The sequence below is a fragment of the Schistocerca cancellata genome, chromosome 2 (genome assembly GCF_023864275.1).
Source record: "Schistocerca cancellata isolate TAMUIC-IGC-003103 chromosome 2, iqSchCanc2.1, whole genome shotgun sequence".
NCBI classification, from domain to species: Eukaryota; Metazoa; Arthropoda; class Insecta; order Orthoptera; family Acrididae; genus Schistocerca; species Schistocerca cancellata.
Window position 1 is genome coordinate 201,542,885 of NC_064627.1, and position 20,238 is coordinate 201,563,122.

General features: G+C 41.8%; 1 protein-coding gene across 1 annotated transcript in view; it reads right to left on the reverse strand.

Moving 5' to 3' along the window:
* LOC126161522 (rho GTPase-activating protein conundrum) overlaps positions 1 to 17,708 on the reverse strand; it is a 230,595-nt gene extending 212,887 nt beyond the window's left edge. Inside the window, exon 1 of the mRNA XM_049917432.1 lies at positions 17,542 to 17,708. The gene's annotated coding sequence lies outside the window, so the exon portion shown is untranslated. The remainder of the gene's footprint in view (positions 1 to 17,541) is intronic.
* Positions 17,709 to 20,238: the final 2,530 nt, after the last annotated feature.

Sequence of the window (20,238 nt, forward strand, 5' to 3'; positions counted from 1 at the left end):
TCTATGAGGCAGTGGTTTGTGGAAGATAATAATTCTGAAATGGACTCACCTGCCCAGCGACCTGACCTAAACCCAACGCAAAACCTTTGGTATGAGTCAGTGATCGACTTCGCTCCAGACCCCAGGTTCAAAATCACTACCTTCTCTGGTTTGGGCTGCCATTCCTCCACAGACATTGAGATACCTAATTGAAATTGTCCGCAGCAGAATTCAAGCCGTTATAAAGGCGAAGGGTGGACACATCCCACATTAATGTCCGATAATACGCTGCCAGATAATTATGACCACTGATCTACTTCTGATATAAACCCGTCCAGGCGATGGCAGTGTCACTCCGCTAGTCAGACACACACACACGGTGCATGTGATATCAGTCAGTGTGCTGTTCGTGTGTAGAATAGGGAAGACGTGTGACCTATCTGAGTTTGACCAAGGGCAGATTGTGATGGCCCGGAAGCTCGGCACGAGCATTTAGGAAACTCCACGACTTATCGGGTGTTCGAGGAGTGCTTTGGTGAGTGTCTTCAACATGTGGCGGAACCGAGATGAAACCACGTCAAGACGTCGTGGTGGTTGGGCGGCCGCCACTCATGACAGATGTTGGACATCGTAGGCTGAGCAGATTGGTGAAACAGAACAGGTGGCAAACTGTGGCGGAACTGATATTAGTCTTTAGCGCTGGGCCGAGTAAAGGGGGTCTGAACACAAAGTGCACCAAACACTCCAAACGATGGGCCTCCCCAGCCGATGACCCATACATGCGGCAAAGTTAATGGGTCGACATCATCAACACGACTGAAATGAGCTCATCACCATTGGTACTGGACGTTGGTGCAGTGGTAGAGTGTTGCGAAAGGAATTAGGTGACTTGTGTGTGCAGAATTGGGACCAGTTCCCTCCAGCAACCTACCAAAGGCCTCCACGCTTCGACGCGTCGCTGCTATTATCCGTGCCACAGATGGAAATACAGTCAACAATCGACTTTAGTCGATTGGTTCTGGTTGTAGGTTGTCAATCTAAAAGATTCAAAATACAAATGGCTCTGAGCACTGCGGGACTCAACAGCTGAGGTCATCAGTCCCCTAGAACTTAGAACTACTTAAACCTAACTAACCTAAGGACATCACACACATCCATGCCCGAGGCAGGATTCGAATCTGCGACCGTAGCGGTCGCGCGGTTACAGACTGAAGCGCCTAGAACCGCTCCGCCACACCGGCCGGCTCTAAAAGATTCCAAGGGCAATAAAAACCGGAATTTCAGTATTTCATTTAGTAATTTATTGATCGAATTTCAAAATTTAAAATGCTGTTAATCTACGCATTAAGAGATGTAATCTTATGTTGCATGTTTAACACAGTAAGATAGGTATTCCAGTTAGAAACTGTGTTTGTGTGTATCTTGAGTTAGTGTAACTCACCGCTCTCAAACACACGTACTATATTCATCGAGTATATGAGGAGTAGAGCGCTTGGTGACTTGCTACAAACTTTACGCACAATTTCATACCTTTAAAAAAATTTTCTCGCTGAGATTCCCACAAAATGACACAAGGAAGAAAAGTTTGATGCTTACCACATTTCCACTGTCCCTGATTTAAAACTTCAACATCAAGCATGGCCTTTTAATTGATTAGTTCTTTTCTGCTAACGTTTTTCGTAACATATTTTGCAGACTGTGTCAACATTTACTACAGAGTGTACTTGTAAAATTGTATCATTGTACGACTCATATTCTAGGCGATATGACACCACAAACATTGAGATGTCTGATAAAGTTGCTTTTGCTTAAAAGGGAACGCAAATTACCCTTACTTACTCATCCTGTGCTTGATAATGACAGCACTTAGTGACTTCCAAGAAACTTTAAACACAATTTCAAACCTTTTCGAAACTTTTTTCTGGCTTGCATGCTTAACTATTTAACATATTAACTCATTTGTAAAGTAATTATATGTTTGAAGCCCTTTTATACTTGGGAGTTCCATTCTTTAGAGAAACGAGGGATTACTGGTAATGTCTAATTCACCTCCTAAGCGAGTTACACAGCCGTTTGTTTATTTAGAAAGACGGAAAAAGAATTATCCTTCGCTAGCACAGGTCTTTAAGAATTCGTTCAATGCATAAATTATAACTTACAACTGCAATTGTCAGAAAAGTTTTGAAACTGTTAAGAATTACAACAAACTGTTGGCTAAGGCAAAAGAAGCAAGTAAATACGATTTTGTTAGAAATTAGCCTCTTGATAAAATGATGTATGTTAATTTTCATGTTTAGCACTGTAAATGTTTTACAAGTATTTAAACATGCTCTGTAATATTTACATTCAACCGATTAACGTATGTATACTGGTTACTACATTGTGCATGTCCTTCTTTTACTAAAAGTAACAGTTGTTCATGGTACAGATTTGGCGTTCTCGTTGGTACCCTTAATAGAATGCTTTTAGAAGTTGGCAACCTATCCCTATGTGGCTGGAGCACTACCAATGGAACTAATTAAAAGGTAAAACAATTACCACACCAGTCCGCAGCTCGTGGTCGTGCGGTAGCGTTCTCGCTTCCCGCGCCCGGGTTCCCGGGTTCGATTCCCGGCGGGGTCAGGGATTTTCTCTGCCTCGTGATGACTGGGTGTTGTGTGATGTCATTAGGTTAGTTAGGTTTAAGTAGTTCTAAGTTCTAGGGGACTGATGACCGTAGATGTTAAGTCCCATAGTGCTCAGAGCCATTTGAATTACCACACCAGATAAATGAGGCGCCAATGATTGTTCAAATTACAGAACCTTGGATTCAGTTAGTTGTTTCAAAAATGAACCGGAGAAGCTGCAATGGCACTATGAATAATTTTAAGAAGAAAGCATGTGGCGGACTCATTGACCTAGCTAAGGCTTTCGATAAGAGTGAACCGGAGGATACTGTTTGGAGAACAACGAAACGTGAATAGTCTGAAGAAATAAAATATTGATTTTCAGTCAATACAAAAATCAGAGTGCAGATGAGGTGTCCCACGATGGTGTCATCTTTCTCCATATTTATTTAATTTATTTACAACAAGTGCAATACGAACAATCAAACGTACCTCAAAAGGGTTGGAAATTAATGGTAAACAAATAATTGTCTTAGATTAGCTGCTGATAAGGTAGTCACATAGGCTCATTGGTAGGTAAGGCAGGTGGAAGCCATCGTTTCGTTGGTACTATAATGGGAAAGTACAATCAGCCTACAAAGGAGATTGCTTACAGAACTCCAGCATGACCTATCGTAGAATATTGCTCAAATATGTAGGGCCCATAGGGCTAACAGGGGATGTTGAACGTATACAGAGAAGGGCAGCACGAATGCTCATAGGTTTGTTTGATTCACGGCAGAGTGTCTCAAAGATGCTTAAATACTGAACTGGTAGACTTGTAGGAAAATGAAAACTGTCTCGCGAAATACTACTTACTAGGTTTCATGAACTGATATCAAGTGAGAGATCTAGACGTATAGTACAGCTACCTATGCGTCAAGTCCATAGGAATTTCGAAACAAGACTGCACCAATTACAATGCGCACACAGTCATTTACGCAGTAATTCCTCTCGTACTTCTTCCGCGAATGGAACGGGAAAAATTCTAATATGAGGAACTACGGGGAGTACCCACTTCACAGTGCTTCTCAGTATTTAATTGTAGACAGAGGAGCAGTGAAAATGTCTTCCAGTGTTCAATTAATCTCGTTCAGAGTTGAATGTCGAGGTTTACCTCAAGCGTTCTATTCGGCGATGTCCGCGGTACAAGTCTACGACAGCAACGCTCCAGATTTTCGGTTTCAGTTCTTTTTGGTGTTTAATGTTTTATGGAAGGGTGAGATGGTTACTGTGGTTGTTTGCAAAATGTACGGCATGATACTCAGCTTTTGAAATTGGCAGTCTCAAGTAAACAGGTATTTTTTAAATTTGTTGCAGACTAATTGTGGCTGCACTACAGGAATTCTATAATTCAAGGTATGATTTCAAATGGTTGGAGGAATACTTTGTCATTTAACTGTTGGAGATGACTTACCTATTTTTATCTTTACGCCGAACATTTAGTAAAATCTATTGAAGCTGTCAGCCATGATGTAACGGATAAGGAAATCATATCGTATAGAGATGATCAAAATTTGACACCATCGAAGGATGATAAAAGAAAAGAAAAACTGCAGGCGTCAGATGACAAATTCATGGGCGCAGGACTCAATATCCTGTCGGCCACAGACTTATGCTTTTTCTCATCTCTGAAGATTATTTGTATATGCGAAGAAACTAAACTGCATTGTGCTTTGAAATCCACCATGAAATAAAGGTTTTTCTTTAACTGGAAGGTGAAGTCAATTTAAAGGTCGACGGAAGGCAAAGACGTACAATTTCCACTTCCAAGTGGATAGTGCTTGGTAAACCCCTGTGGTGTTCACGCCAACTTTCGGCTTGATACGACTTTATCTTTTTTAAAAAGAAAATGTGGTATTAGGAATAAATACAGTTACTTTACATATGACACATTATCGCAGACACAAAGGGAAGTGGGACATTCAGAGGAACAGTATCCGAGGAGCTTTAGATCAAGAGCAGTATCAAACAAGAGATGTTTTGTCACCTCATTTTGTTCAACGTAGAACTGGATGAAGTGATCAGACAGCGGAGAGCAATAAACAAGAAAATGGGAATAACAAAGACGGCACGTGGGAAACAAAAAGAACAACAGAGGCCAAGAGGAACGTCTAGCCTTTGTTGGCGTCATAACGATAATAAGTGAGAAGGAAGAAGACGCAAGGATACAACTTGAAAACCTAAGTAAGATGCTCAGAAGGATTCGACTGAGCAGAAGACAAAGGCTCTGATTAAAACTGGGTATTAGAAAACACTAGGAGATACTGTGCAAAAGATGGATGGGAGAATACATCGCAGGAAGAGACAGGAGCAATGACAGAACAGCAGGGAGGATGATCACGCCATCTGTATGATCAGAGATATACAGGATGTTTCAAAAATACTTTTAAAACCTTTGGGGACTCTTTCCCTGTACCGAAACAAGAAAACAGTTCGTGCGAACATATGACCGAAACTCCTTCGTTTTCAGGTTATTAATTAAATCTGACGTTCAACCCAACACAACCCAAAAACTTCTTTTATCTATACACCCGTCTGACTCATTGCACTCGTATCATAGATGGCTCTGCGTTGCCAGGGAGACTTGCTTACACTCCCTATTCGTCTATCTTCGACGCAACCACTGTGTACATGTACTATAGGTAGTGCTGAAGCTGAGGGTGCTCCTTTCAGACATGGCAGGAACTTCATTTCGTGAGCGGGCAGACATAATTTTTACGTACGGCTGAGCGAATGGTAGTGGACACGAGGCTCCAAAGGTATATCAGACGGCGTTCCCAGACCGAAGACAGCCGAGTCACCCAATCTTTGGTGCTGTGTATCGTCACGTTAGCGAGACAGGACTCGTAGTAGCACAGACTATTGATCGACGAAGACTACGTGTTACTCGTACGCCTGACCAGGATGAGCACGATCTACGAGATGTTGAAGAAGAGCCAGGTATCAGCGCAAAACAAGTAGCCTTGGGTTGGATGATACGTCACGAGCAACTTACGTGTCCGTATTATCTTCAACGAGTGTAGGGGCTTACACCTACCGATCACCAACCGCGGGAGAACTTTTGCCGATGTTTCTAGCACAAACTGCCCATCATTTCTTGGTCTCTTCAGTTTAGTTTACAGACGAAGCAACATTTGGAAGAGATGGAATAACAAATTTCCACAACATACACATATGGGCGGATGGCAATCCTCATGCTACAGTACATGCTATACATCATCAACAGCTTAGGATTAATATGTAGGCTGGAATTGTAAATGGCTGTCTGCTAGAGTCATACATTTTCCCAGCACGTCTTACATTTGCTGTCTACGGAGACTGTATTCAGAACACATTTCAAGACCTACTAGATTACAAGATGTGTCCCTGTACATAAGAAATGTAGGTTATGCACGACGGAGCTCCAGCACATTTCACTCTGAATGTTCGAGATGACTGGCTGGTATAAGATGAATAGGTAGAGGACGATTAGTTCAATGGCCTACACGTTCCTCCGCCCTCTGTCCTTTGGATTATTGTCTCTGGAAGAGGAGGCCATTTCGAGCATTTATTCTGAGTTTATATGTTGATGAGCTCCAATCACCTAAATTGCGAACTTATATTTATAGCTCAAGAGAGGAGGATTTTCAGACGTATGTTGATATGAACATTTTTCTCGTTTTGGCGTAAGAAACCTGTCTCCAAAGTACGTAAAAATATTTTTGAAACACTCTGTATACAATAAAAAGAATATATCTACAGACGCAAAGATCAAGACAACGACGGAGGAATGCGATAGTATATGCGACTGAGATGATAACACTAAGAAGAAATTGTGCTGAATAACTAGAGAAAGAAAAGTGAAAAATGCTTAGGAAAAGTGGTAAGAGATGGATGCGAGGACCTAAAGAAGAACTGTACCGAAACATCGGGACAATATCATGAGAAACCATATATGTAATCACGATGAGTGTGGACAGAAGCCGGCCGGAGTGGCCGAGCGGTTCTAGGCGTTACAGTCAGGAACCGCGCGACCGCTACGGTCGCAGGTTCGAATCCTACCTCGGGCACGTATGTGTGTGATGTCCTTAAGTCAGTTAGGTTTAAGTAGTTGTATGTTCTAGGGGAAGAGAATAGAAGCTTTCGAAATGTGGTGCTACAGAAGAATGTTGAAGATTAGGTGGGTAGATCACGTAACTAATGAGGAGGTATTGAATAGGATTGGGGAGAAGTGAAGTTTGTGGCACAACTTGACTAGAAGAAGGGATCGGTTGGTAGGACATGTTCTGAGGCATCAAGGGATCACAAATTTAGCATTGGAGGGCAGCGTGCAGGGTAAAAATCGTAGAGGGAGACCAAGAGATGAATACATTAAATATATTCAGAAGGATGTAGGTTGCAGTAGGTACGGGGAGATGAAGGAGCTTGCACAGGATAGAGTAGCATGGAGAGCTGCATCAAACCAGTCTCAGGACTGAAGACCATAACAACAACAACGTGTTCTAGGGGACTGATGACTTCAGAAGTTAAGTCCCATAGTGCTCAGAGCCATTTGAACCATTTTTGAGGACAGAATGACGAAAAGAGATGAAGAACAACAGGGACAACAAGAGGAACCAAATGGATTATTGATATACAGAAGGACTGGTTTGAATTGGGAATGAAGGTGGAAGGAGAGGAGAAGTGGAGAACCAGGTACACACTAGCCAATGTGCCGGAGATCGACGACAGAGAACGATACAGGAAAAGGATAGTCACCAGCCGAGCAGACAAGTGAAGAGGTTACTGAAGATCTCGGAAGAAGAGCGAGAGAGAAGAAAACTGGTAAAGATGTTCTGAGAGGAGAAAAATGCAATCCAAGAAGGGGCTACCTATGGTCCAACAGAAGCCGCAATGTAAGAGGAAGAATGTGATATATTACCCTTATTGTTAAACATAATGCCACTCGACACTGTAATCACCGTCTAAATTTAAATTACAACGACTACAAAATATTCCACTTCTGCCTAAAATATGGAAACAAATTTTGTTGATCCTATGAAGGTTCTTACTAATCATCTTTGCAATCACAGCTGGTATTTGATCTGCGTTCAAGAGCATAACCCCCACATTGTCAATTTTAAACCTGTTCCTTATTTTCGCTAGAAGAGTACTTCGTGAAGTAATTGTTGTCTTCCATCGATCGTTTCAAAATTCAGAATTTTGCTGCCTTGAAATTCTCCGCCACTGGATTTTAAATATACACGGTCCGGTCGCGTTAATGTGACCGCCGCCTATGTTCGACGCCATCGTGCACTTACCACTGACAGACGGCAGGTGGCAGCACTAGCAGTGGAGGGTATATAAAGCGTGCCCTGAGGACGCGGGAGAAATTGCAGTCATAATCGTAATGCGGAAACGCAGCTGTGCATCTGATGTCTCAAAGGGCGCATCATTGGTTTTCGGGCCAAGGCTGGAAGCATCTCTGAAAAGGCTAGTTTTGTAAACTGTTCGCGTGCCGCCGTAGCTAGAGAATACCGAGCATGGCAAAATGACCCCATCCAAAACCGGGGCGGTGGCAACTGTGATACGCCACGGGCCATCATAGATGACAGGTGCGAACGACGGCTATGGAAATGTGCAAGGGCGAACAGACGCGCATCTGTTAAGGAATTGACTGCCCAGATGAACCAAGAGGATACCAACAGTGTCTCCTCAATGATATTTCAAGGAACTTGCAGCATATGGGCCTCCGCAGCAGGCACCTGGCTCATATACCCATGCTCACTGCTGTTCGTCGGCGACGAAGGCTGGGATTTACCCACCAGTATCCCAACTCGACGCACTCTGAGTGACGACAGGTGTCCAAATGAATCACGCGTAGTGATGGGGAGCTCGTGAATGAGTCGTTCAAATGAACGCTTCACTCCAGTGAAGTGTGAACTAACCACTCAATTTCAATGAACTGGTACTTCAAACTCTTCACAGATAGCACACTCCACACTTTTTTCACCGAGCGAGGTGGCGCAGAGGTTAGACACTGGACTCGCATTCGGGAGGACGACGGTTCAATCCCGCGTCCGGCCATCCTGATTTAGGTTTTCCGTGATTTCCCTAAATCACTCGAGGCAAATGCCGGGATGGTTCCTCTGAAAGGGCACGGCCGACTTCCTTCCCCGTCCTTCCCTGTTCCGATGAGACCGATGACCACGCCATCTGGTCTCCTTCCCCAACCAACCAACCACACTTTTTTCTAGTTCACTCACTCTCTTCCCCTCTCCCACTACGTCGACGGTAAGTCACTCATTCTCCCTTCACTTCTATGCTCCCTCTACTGCCTGTCGAAGAATCGCGCGGCGAAATACAATTAGAACAACAGTTGCACTTTACTTTCCCATCACCTAAATTGGCGAAGAAACCCCAAATTTCACTACTTTTACGCGATCGAGAGTTGCTAGCCATTGTATAAGCGTGAACAGACACAAAAACTGCTTTCCGAATAAAATAAAGAGGGATTTTACCTGAAATCGTGCCAATGACTACAGGCGACAGTTTACGATTTGAATTTAGAGGGTTATTATTCTCAACAAAAATAAAATCAACAAGAAAACTTCTGAATAATTACTTAACGTAGGTATATTGACTTTGTGACAGTGGTAAACATACTCATTCTATTTTGGATTAAATTTTAAAAGGAACATAAAATCGGACTGCATTTCGTTGGTAGCCCTAGTTTTCAGTCCATGAATACAACAAATAGGGTTTCACTTGGCAGATAAAGATTTTTTTGGGCGCTTCATGAGAAAATGTCGAGCAAGATTAAACGTAATACCTTCTTTATATGTGACAGGCTTCTCTATTTATCTTTCCTTTGTCCCCTTTGACCATGCTCTACTTAGTTAACCCAGACGCTGTAAGAGCGTAAAATGTTGCGTGCACATTACTGCATAGTTCGGCCATCTGTTGGTAAAATTATGAAGTATTACGAAGCTTCATTGTACGAGCAAGGCGAAGCGAGCGTAGCCGCGGCTGAGCGGCGAACTGGGCAACTTAGCCAGGCTTCCGTACTTCATGAATGAACTACTTCATTTGAACGCTTCACGGCAAAGAGTGAAATGAATGAAGTAGTTCACGGGAATGAACGAGTTCGACCCATCTCTAATCACGCGGGTCAGCGTGAAACGTCTGAAAGCAAACACCATGTCACAAGAGTCAGAAGGGTCCAGGACGTAGGAGGGAGCGGTTACCGTCTGGGAAATATTTTCGTGGCTTTCCCTCGGAGATCTCGTCACTCTGAAAGGCACAATGAACCAACACAAATATGCATCTATCCGTAGGGACCATGTCGATCCCTACAAGCAGATTGTTTTTCCTCAGCGCGATGGCATCTACCAGCAGAACATTGCAACGTGTCACGCGGCTCGCAGTGTAAATGCGTGGTTCGAAGAGCACCAGAATGAGTTTACCGTACTCCCCTCACCTGTATATTCCCCTGATTCAAACCCAATCGAGAATCTGTGGGATCTTGGGTACTCAACGTAGAAATATAGCGTAACTGGCCACGGCACTGGGTAGGCATAACTCCACATCCCTGTCGATTTCTTGCAGAACTTCATCGACTCTCTTCCTGCACGTCTCGCAGTGGCAAAGGGTGATTATTCAACTGTTTCACGGGTAGTCACCTTAACGTGACTGGACAGCGTAAGTTTCATCAAATTCATGTTAGCGAAAAAAAAAACCTCTTGATAAAGTACGCGATGTGGTGAGGGTAGAGGGCGGAGTATAGAGAAAACAAACTGTACTAAAGAAAAGATACAAGCTACCAAAGGTGCCCCGAGCACTCACCGTTAGTACTGCTTAGCTAATAGTACCGCGTCATCTTAAAGAAACAATCTCTACCTTATTTCTCCTCTGGACTTAATGCCACTGAAACACGATGTGTACTATTGTTGACGATGATGGATTAATCGTGCGAAAGTTTTTATCAATACCATAGTATTACCGTATTTATATCAGAGTAAGATGTTTTTCAGCGGATTATGGGGAAGAAACATCAGTGAGAGGTAATCTCGGAGGCGAAGGAGATGAATTTACGAGACAGTAAAAAACGGGGTCAAGACTGCGCCACAAGCAGATAAGAAGGCAGTACGTATACGACCCCGTCTAGAGTAGGCTACCTAGGCTACCTTACGAGACAGAAAGCTGAACGCATTTGTAACACTGCTGGTGAAACAAAATAGTGAAGCTTGCACTTAAAAAAAAAAGCTTTACATAATATCCTTAAACAGAGTGCCACGGCCTACCAACCTTAACACAATACTTCGAGGAAAGCGCTATGAACTCTGCTTATTTCTTCATACAGTATGTTAAACAATGAACATTTCCGTCGTACCTTAATTTGAAACATTTCCTCATTTTGTCATTCCCATAACTGATTACCACGCTGCTCTAATACAGCTCTCTAATTGGTACGTTAACCCGTGAAAATTTAATCTGTTAGCGTCGTCGTTGGTGGCCGTGAATAATTCTGATTCAATTACGAAAAGCCATTAACCCTCCAAAAATTTTACAAGCAATGTTATAACCACAACATCACAAATAGAGTGATGGATCAGATGATACTTCATCAAAGTTGAATGTGAATTGTTTATATTGAGACCAGTTTACAAATATGTGTATAGCTATATTACTGGAGATCGTTCTTTGAAATCATTCATTGAGAGCGATTTCTTTTATGTCAGTTACGAATAGAAGCTGGGAATCGTACTTCATTACTAGATAATAAAAATTTAGCTACATCTATATTTAAATTATGGAAGTGACAACAGTTTTGGAAAAACATGTTCGAAAGTAACTAAAGTAATTATTCCTTTTTACACTGGACGATAGTGATAACCTGTCTATGAAGCGAACGACATGTTAAAGAGTGGTGCACACGTAACTGTAAGTGTCCTTAAGGGAATGAATTTACGTTGCGAATTGGCTTTCGACAAATGACACCACCGGTACGTGATTGTTGTTGTTTGATACGAAAGAATCAAGACAAATGAAAAGCTCTGAAGTTTGGATGCTGTGCATCTCTGATGTACGTTATTATTTCACCCCATTTTGTCGTTTGAATAAACAAAGAAAACAAAATCAATTGTTGTCGATACATGTCGAAGAATGACCACTGCAGAATCAAGGCAGTCTCTGAAGCGACTAATGTTGTTACTCTTCATCCACACATTCGTACCAACCAAGAATATTTACGGGATGGCGCTCGTGTACTGGAGGCAATGTTTAGTTGAATTCGTGTACAGTCAACGCAACAATGTTTGACGGACATATCGCGGCCGGTGCATCTGCGGTTTTGAAGGTAAATAATTATATTTTGTCATTACAAAGCAAAAAACGAAAATTTGTAAACGATGTTGGTGGGCGACATCTGTAACACATACATACAGATACTCCAGTCTCAAACGAGTTATTGCGTGAATTTCGATATAAGAAGACATGGTCTGATAAATTCAATTTAGGACCAGTCTTCGTGTGGTTTAATACACCATTTACTATACATATGATACATTAAACGAGGAAAAATTCCAAAATCAGTTGGAAATGTTTATAATCGACAAGTTTCGGAGAATAGAATTAAGAGAAAAACATTATAAAACAAGTTTGTATAAATAGTATGTATCATGTGGTTAAATTTGTATTTAAATTTGAAATAAACTGTGTATTACATGTATGAAATACGGAAACTCCGACTCACGGATCATATGCATTAGGGTCTAATCTATCAAGCCAATCGAATATAGGCTTAGAAGTAGTTGTTGGGTGATTGTAAGTTTATGAAATTAATAATTAAGGCATTAACTAGCTAAAATAAAAATGGTTCAAATGGCTCTGAGCACTATGGGACTCAACTGCTGAGGTCATTAGTCCCCTAGAACTTAGAACTACTTAAACCTAACTAACCTAAGGACATCACAAACATCCATGCCCGAGGCAGGATTCGAACCTGCGACCGTAGCGGTCTTGCGGTTCCAGACTGCAGCGCCTTTAACCGCACGGCCACTTCGACCGGCCTAGCTAAAATAGCTTTCTCCTGAATTAGTTCATCATCTGTGCAATGTAGAGACACAAACTTTACAAAACGACTACCCATGTACAAAAGGATACCCCAGATTGTGTTTCATTAATTTGAACTTTTTTATTTGCATAGAAAGGGCTACTATTATAATTTGAAGTTGTAATTTAAAACAAGTAACTATCCGCTCATAGGAAGTTACAAGTTTTTCTGTGTGTAATCCAAATTTTCTAATGCGAAAACACACTTCATTCAGAATTTTCAAAACCAACAAAAATAACTGCGCTTTTTGAGTAATGCTTATTGCAGCTTTTCAGATTTTGAAGACATTTAAATAACAAATTCTGTGAGATAAACTTGGATAGTGACATAGTGACAGCCAGAATCTAGGATGGGTCGGAAGATAATGATTAGGTTGTCATATTGCGAACTCGACGAAAATGGATGAGGAATAAGTTGTAAATAGCAGACTGATCTGCAACAGAGACCGATTTGTGGGTACGCGCCATATTTAACGCACTTCTTTTAACGAAAACTAAAACTGAAAGAAAAATTAAGACAAGCTGTATTAGATAATAGACAAATCTTCGACTAGCATTTCGTTGCATATTATTTATATATACCGGTACCGTGCAACAAACTATGAAAAATGCTGCTACCGATAAACTTTGAGATAAGTGTACTTGTATGATGGGAGGGAAATTCGTACACTGCACGAGGGAAAAATAGTCTGTATTACATTCGCATTGACGGTATGTAAGAAACGTTAAAAACCAGATGTCACAATGGATGCAGTAGACATTTTGACCGAGGATTGATAGTAAATAATGGCGTTTTAGGTTTTTGCGATGGTTATCTTATCTCCAATTCGCAAACAGATTGTCTCTAGCCTAACTGTAAGTGTGAAGTGAGGAGATACATTGTTTGATATAATCCATCATAATAAAAGAAAAGAGCAAACGACTGTGAGAATGCAATAAGCCCATGATATCATTTCTGATTACGTCAACGACCTTCCTGGCTGCTTTACCTTCTGCAGCTCCAGGAAACAATTTTACGAATACAGTGTCCCAATACCTCCACGAAATGCTTGGTTTCCGAGTAGACCTTCGTTACCGAACCACCGTTTTGCTAAGACGCTTGTTTTACAGTAAAGCAAAAGGTTAAGATAATCCTGGCATACGCTGAATTCTACAGAAAGTTTTTTTTTTTTCAAATGGCAGTGATTTTAACACTAGCATGAAATCTAAAACACTGAAACGGGAAGAGACTAATAATTCGCACCGGTATAAATCAATCTAATTGTTCAGTCCTTTGCAAAGATCTATATAGATCGAAGAAATCCTATGTGTTTCGGCACACTCGATAAATCGAAGCGATTGTCAAGTCAGATCGCCCGCAAACACTCTTATAATTCGAAGTTAGCGGGGGGTCTAAAACTCCGTAATTCGATTGTTTCGGTAATATTGTTTCGACGATTTCCTCTCGATACTCCTGTGCCTACACTGAGTAATGTGTTACGGGATATCAGTTGTAAAAGTACCTTCAAAGAAGCACAAGTGTTTGACCACCACATAGCCAGTTTGATGAATTAGGAGTAAACGTGACATTTGGTGATTACGTACGGTTTGATGATCATGCGCAGTTTGCGATGCTCTGACTATAGTTGAAGTTTAACTGTTCTGAGTGGCAAAAATCGAAGACAATCAAAAAGCGAAACAAGCAGAGCCGATTCCATCTGTGATTCAGAAAGAGGCAAAGCCGTCATTATAAACGTTGTGCGTGTACATGGTTAGATGTACATAATGATGACGATGTATTACTGGCATTGGTCACAATACAAAAGTGATTGGCTAAATACGCTGGAAGCTACTGAAGTAGGAAAATATCGTCGAATTCTGTGCAGAACAAAACCGAAGTTTTGTTACGTATTTTTGGAAGTTTGTACTTATCTTTCATTTCATATCTAAAATAAGTAAAAATTAACTAAACGTATAAAAGACAAATTTCCTTTATGTTTCAATTTAAGTTGTTACTTTCTGCTTTGTAAAGAAATACGAATGTTATTGAAATTACAGTGGTATGTTTTTAGTTTGTTTACAAACGATACACTTTCTCTTGATTTTTTCCTGATTACATCTTAATCATACTTCAATCAAATTGAACTTTCAATTATTAGAACTTTCTCTGGGGTCCCTTGAATTTCAAACTATCGAGAGACGACTGTATATGAGACATCGTGAATCAACATCCCCTTAAAAAGCAAGCATCAAGGGAGTGTTTGTGTATGTGCGCGTGTTTTGACTTGACGAGCGCAAAACGGCGAAGTTATCAGCGGCCTGACACATGTTAAAAGAAACTAATGTGGATAAAATAGCTAAAATTGTTGCACACAGTGAGAATGAAACCTAAAAAAACGATTCTTATGCACTCACTCCCAGCTGACTCGCATTGACTCATACTATCACTCAATCACACACGCCCAAACACAACGGAAAAAGGGTGACAGTTGGTCGACGACCAGGGATTGAAACATGACATAAGAGTTAAAATAACGCCACAGACAAATGTAACTGGCGCACCCCTTACAAAAAACACAGGTCAGCCAGTCATCGTGCTAACACATAAAGACCATTTCCTATCTGTACGGCAATTGAGAAGGAATTCTTTCACTCCTGTATGCTACATGCAGTGTTGATTGTCTGTGTCGCTAGGTGAAAACTACTTTGCCGGAACGGGACGCGAACCTGGTAACGTTTCTTCTTGTACAACGCTTCACCAATTAAAAATGAATTGAAAGGAACCAATTTTTGAAGTAAAAGTTCTGAATCGGCCTCGTTACTGTAGCTGTTTGGCTCAATTGATAAAGGAACGTGCGAGAAAGATATATGATTGGCTTCCACCCTGATGTGGTACGCAGTTTTAACGTCACATATAGTAAATGGCAGTTCTTCCAATCTGTAAAATCATCTCCCAAAAAACCGAGACAAAACAAAATAATTTGAGCACCGCATTCCTAGCAAGAGAGTTAATTAGAATTGGAACTTACTTCGTGCATAGCTGGAACGCACTGGAGAATATAAACTTTACGCATGCTTTGTCGTTGCATGTTGAAACACTGGAGAGCAGTTTCACAATTCTCTGACAGTCCTGAGTCATAAATAAATCACTCTACAGGAAAAATATTTTCCACAAAAGAATGTGCCTCACGTAAGAGGTATGAAATTCTTTTTAAGAAATAAATAAACACCACGCCGGTTTAATTAACCCACTACTACATAAAACTCCGCTGTGTTGCCTTCTTTGTAACCGTTACAGTACCACAAGCACTATAACGCGCTAGTTTTTAAGAACAACACGACTGTTATATTAGGGTTTTAATTAATTTTTATTAAACTATGTGTTTACGGAATGACCTCCCATAACCAGGCATTCACATGCAAAAATTAAACGACTACACTCTACATCTCTTATGAAGTAGAAACAATAAAGGCAATGAAGATAGTGCGATACACTTAGTATGTGACAGTTCATAAAGTGATCACTGCGTTCTCCAATACGCAAAAAGTCGACCTTATCGATATATAACGTCTATTTGGAAGTAACGTGTCTAATGTCCAAACTAATGGCAGAAACCATGACTTAACGTGATTGTTAACTGTGGCACGGAGTCGTTGTTCACACATACACAACCCCCTGATGTCGCAGACCACTCCCCCGTACACCTTGTGTAATAAGTAACAGTTAAAATTGTAATGTGACCTGTGACGCCGTTCAGTATTAATCACCAAGAAGCTTTTTGACTGCAAGGGACCTTCCTTGTGGGCCTTTGAGACAATAACAACTTCAGTGCATATTTTTGACACCGAGAACTTATTTATGTAACCCTCCCGATAAGAGTAACCACTATATTTCCGTGAGAAAAACACACTTTCTTGCCACTTGTTTTTTTTTCTTACGACCTTTGTATCGGTCTGTTAGCTTTTGCTGTGAAAAGCATATAGTTTTAACCTGCCGGTTAGCTTAAACAAACCCGTTGTTTTTGTTGTTGTGGTCTTCAGCCCTGAGACTGGTTTGATGCAGCTCTCCATGCTACTCTATCTAAAGAAACCCAGGTCGCCAAAATAATCAGTGAGAAATATTAGCAACAGAATGGTTTTCTTTTACATAATAATACTTTTCGAATCCTCACAGTAAAATCAACAGAAATGGTTTGTTTCTGTAAATCTATGTACCGATTGAAGATGGCCTCTTGTTCGAATGTTGTATCGATGATAAAAAATATATCCATGCAGCAATTTTTGTTGACAATTATGATTGTCTTTAAATGCTTCACAACACAGAACATCGTTTGGGTAATCCAGTTTCTTCGTCCATGTAGACCCATTCCTGAATTTGACGCCGGTGAACGAGGACTGTTGCGAACTGGATAAAGCGGTGACGCCAAGGATCTTGTGAAACTGCAGCTGCTGCTGTCGTGACATTTAAAGAGCGTGCAGGCGGCAGGAAACCGCTTGGCTCAGCTGTGCACTGAGGTTCTGGCTCGCTACAGCTATACACAAACAGACGAGAAGGCGTTTTCAACGGCCGGTGGTCCGTTAAGTGGCCCACCCGGCCACCGGCTGGCTGCAGCTTCCGAGAGTCACCCATACTGCCGCCTCTCCACCTGCGAGAAATACCACGCACGCGGCCAACTCGCTGCATACGGTCATTTTTCTTACACGCTGAGGGAAATCCACCTGCACGATTTCTTCCCCAAGACATCACACAACACGCTTCATCGCGTGATGGAATTTACATGGCTAAATGCAAACCGAGTCCGTAAATGTTGTAAACTCGTTCGTCGAATTATGTACAGAAACGAGTTCTGACACTGTTACTTACTTGCTGCGTCGCTTTGTTCGTCACGGTAAGTTCATTGACGTATTCCAAATAGCGTGAAGGGATTCACCGACTGCGTACAGCACTGGTGTAAGCTTTTTTGAACCGACACTGGCGCTTAGCACCGACACGCGTACACAAAGCAAACTCACTGGTCAACTGCAGCGCCCCGGCGCTGCCTCCCGCTGAGAAGGAGGGGGCGTACCCCCCACCCACTGCCGCGGCCCCCCCCTCCGACCCTCCCGCGGCACTCGCCACCCCTCTGCTGCCCCCCTCTTCCCCCTCGCCCCACCCAATGAAGCAGGGAGCGTGCCTTGTTTACCTGAGCCGCGGGTCATGACGCAAGCGGCCAGGGCACACAGGTACTACTCAGCAAACGCGGCGCTGAGCTGCTTACGGAAGTCCGACAGCGATATTCCGGAGAGTAGCGTCTGAGAGCGATTTAAGTGTTCCTCAATTAAGCTACAGAAAACTACAGCTCTCCATGACCTGACGATTTGTTTGAGCACGGCAGTGCTTTACAAGGCCCGATCCTATTGCACACACAGCAATAACAGGCCTACAGTTATGGCCGCTCACACCAAGAACTGTTCTACTAGATATGTACGTATCCTATCCTGGCCATAGTTCTTTTATATGCTTTATCGTAGGCTACCATAGAATACGACAGTTTTCCTAATAGCTTTAGTCAGTTAAAGGCCGGACCCGCGTTACCTGTGCGTTGAGTATGCTGCATATCCATCGGGCGTTACCTCATAAGGATCGCTTTCTTTACGTACGTGATCAATTTCTTACCAAATTTTCCTAAAAACCGAATGTGGAGAATGGTCTAGAAACTGAGTGAAGATGTATAAAGGGTCAAATAATCTATGAAATTACTTTTTATACATTCTTATCTTCCAGTCCCTTATTGAAGAGTAAACAGTATTTAGAGCAAAACTGAAACTGTGAATGTTTAATTCAGAATTTATTCGAACATTCTTGATTTGTAACGTGAAACAGAGGGAGGTTTTAGTAAAAATAGAGGTAACAATACATATTTATCACATAGTGTTAGAAAACGCATTTCCTCAGCAAAAAGGTAAATTAAAAACAATCATAAAAATTATTACAAATCTCACTTCAATACTTCGTTGAACTTACATTAAACATGTGCCAGTTATTCATAAGTAACTTTCGCATTTATCAGTAATAATATGAAGCTCTTGCCTTTGATCATGATGAAGAACGTTCTACTGAGTACAAAATAACAACTATATACATAAATGTGGTGACCAAATTTCAAGCAACAAACTGCTGTTTCCCCATCCTGTGCCTAATTCACTAATAATCATACCAACTCTCAGCAGTTGTCCGTACGATCGTTCTGCACGGAAGATGGCATTTCGGCCAACGGAAGACCACGCCAACGATGACGTGAGATCATCGATCAAACGGAGTAGTGTTTGCCGAGTAGTCCCACATCCACAGCCACTGTGTATACAGTAACAAACGATGCAGTATGGCACAGAGAAGACGCCTACCAGAGTCTCTGCGGTGAAGGGCCATAGCAAGCACAGAAGCAGGACAGTCGCAAATTCACATGGGTCGATGGCCTAATGTGAATCAAAAATGGTTCAAATGGCTCTAACAAGGGAACCTCCCCATCGCACCCCCCTCAGATTTAGTTATAAGTTGGCGCAGTGGATAGGCCTTGGAAAACTGAACACAGATCAATCGAGAAAACAGGAAGAAGTTGTGTGGAACTATGAAAAAATAAGCAAAATATACAAACTGAGTAGCCCATGCATAACATAGGCAACATCAAGGACTCTACGAACTCAGTGCTGCCGTGGTCCCGTGGTTAGCGTGAGCAGCTGGAGAACGAGAGGTCCTTGGTTCAAGTCTTCACAGGACTAAGAAATTTAATTTTTTATTTTCGGACAATTATCAAAGTTCGCTCTCCAAAATTCCAGGACATGTTCAGAATTGCTTGGGCATATGCAGGATTTGACGGTCTACACATGGAAAAACTTGAAAACGTTAAAAACATACGTTTTGATAGAGCACAGGGACGTTTTCATCAATTTTTTTTGGGAGTGATTATCACATCCACAAGAAAACCTAAATCGGGCAAGGTAGAAGAATTTTTTTACCCATTCCCCAAGTGTACAAGTTAGGTGGGTCGGCAACATATTCCTGTCATGTGACGCACATGCCGTCACCAGTGTCGTATAGAATATATCAGACGTGTTTTCCTGTGGAGGAATCGGTTGACCTATGACCTTGCGATCAAATGTTTTCGGTTCCCATTAGAGAGGCACGTCCTTTCGTCTACTAATCGCACGACTTTGCGGTGCGGTCGCAAAACACAGACACTAAACTTCTTACAGTAAACAAAGACGCCAATGAACGAACGGACAGATCATAACTTCGCAAAAATAAACTTTTCACTAGAAGGCAGACTTGAACCAAGGACCTTTCGTTCCACAGCTGCTCACGCTAACCACGGGACCACGGCACTCCTGAGTTACCATTATCCTTGATGTTGCGTATCTTGCTCATGGACTACTCAGTTTGCATATTTTGCTTATTTTTTTCATAGTTCCACACAGCTTCTTCCTGTTTTCTCGATTGATCTGTGTTCAGTTTTTCACGGCCTATCCACTGTGCCAACTTATAACTAAATCTGAGGGGGGTGAAATGGGGAGGTTCCCTTGT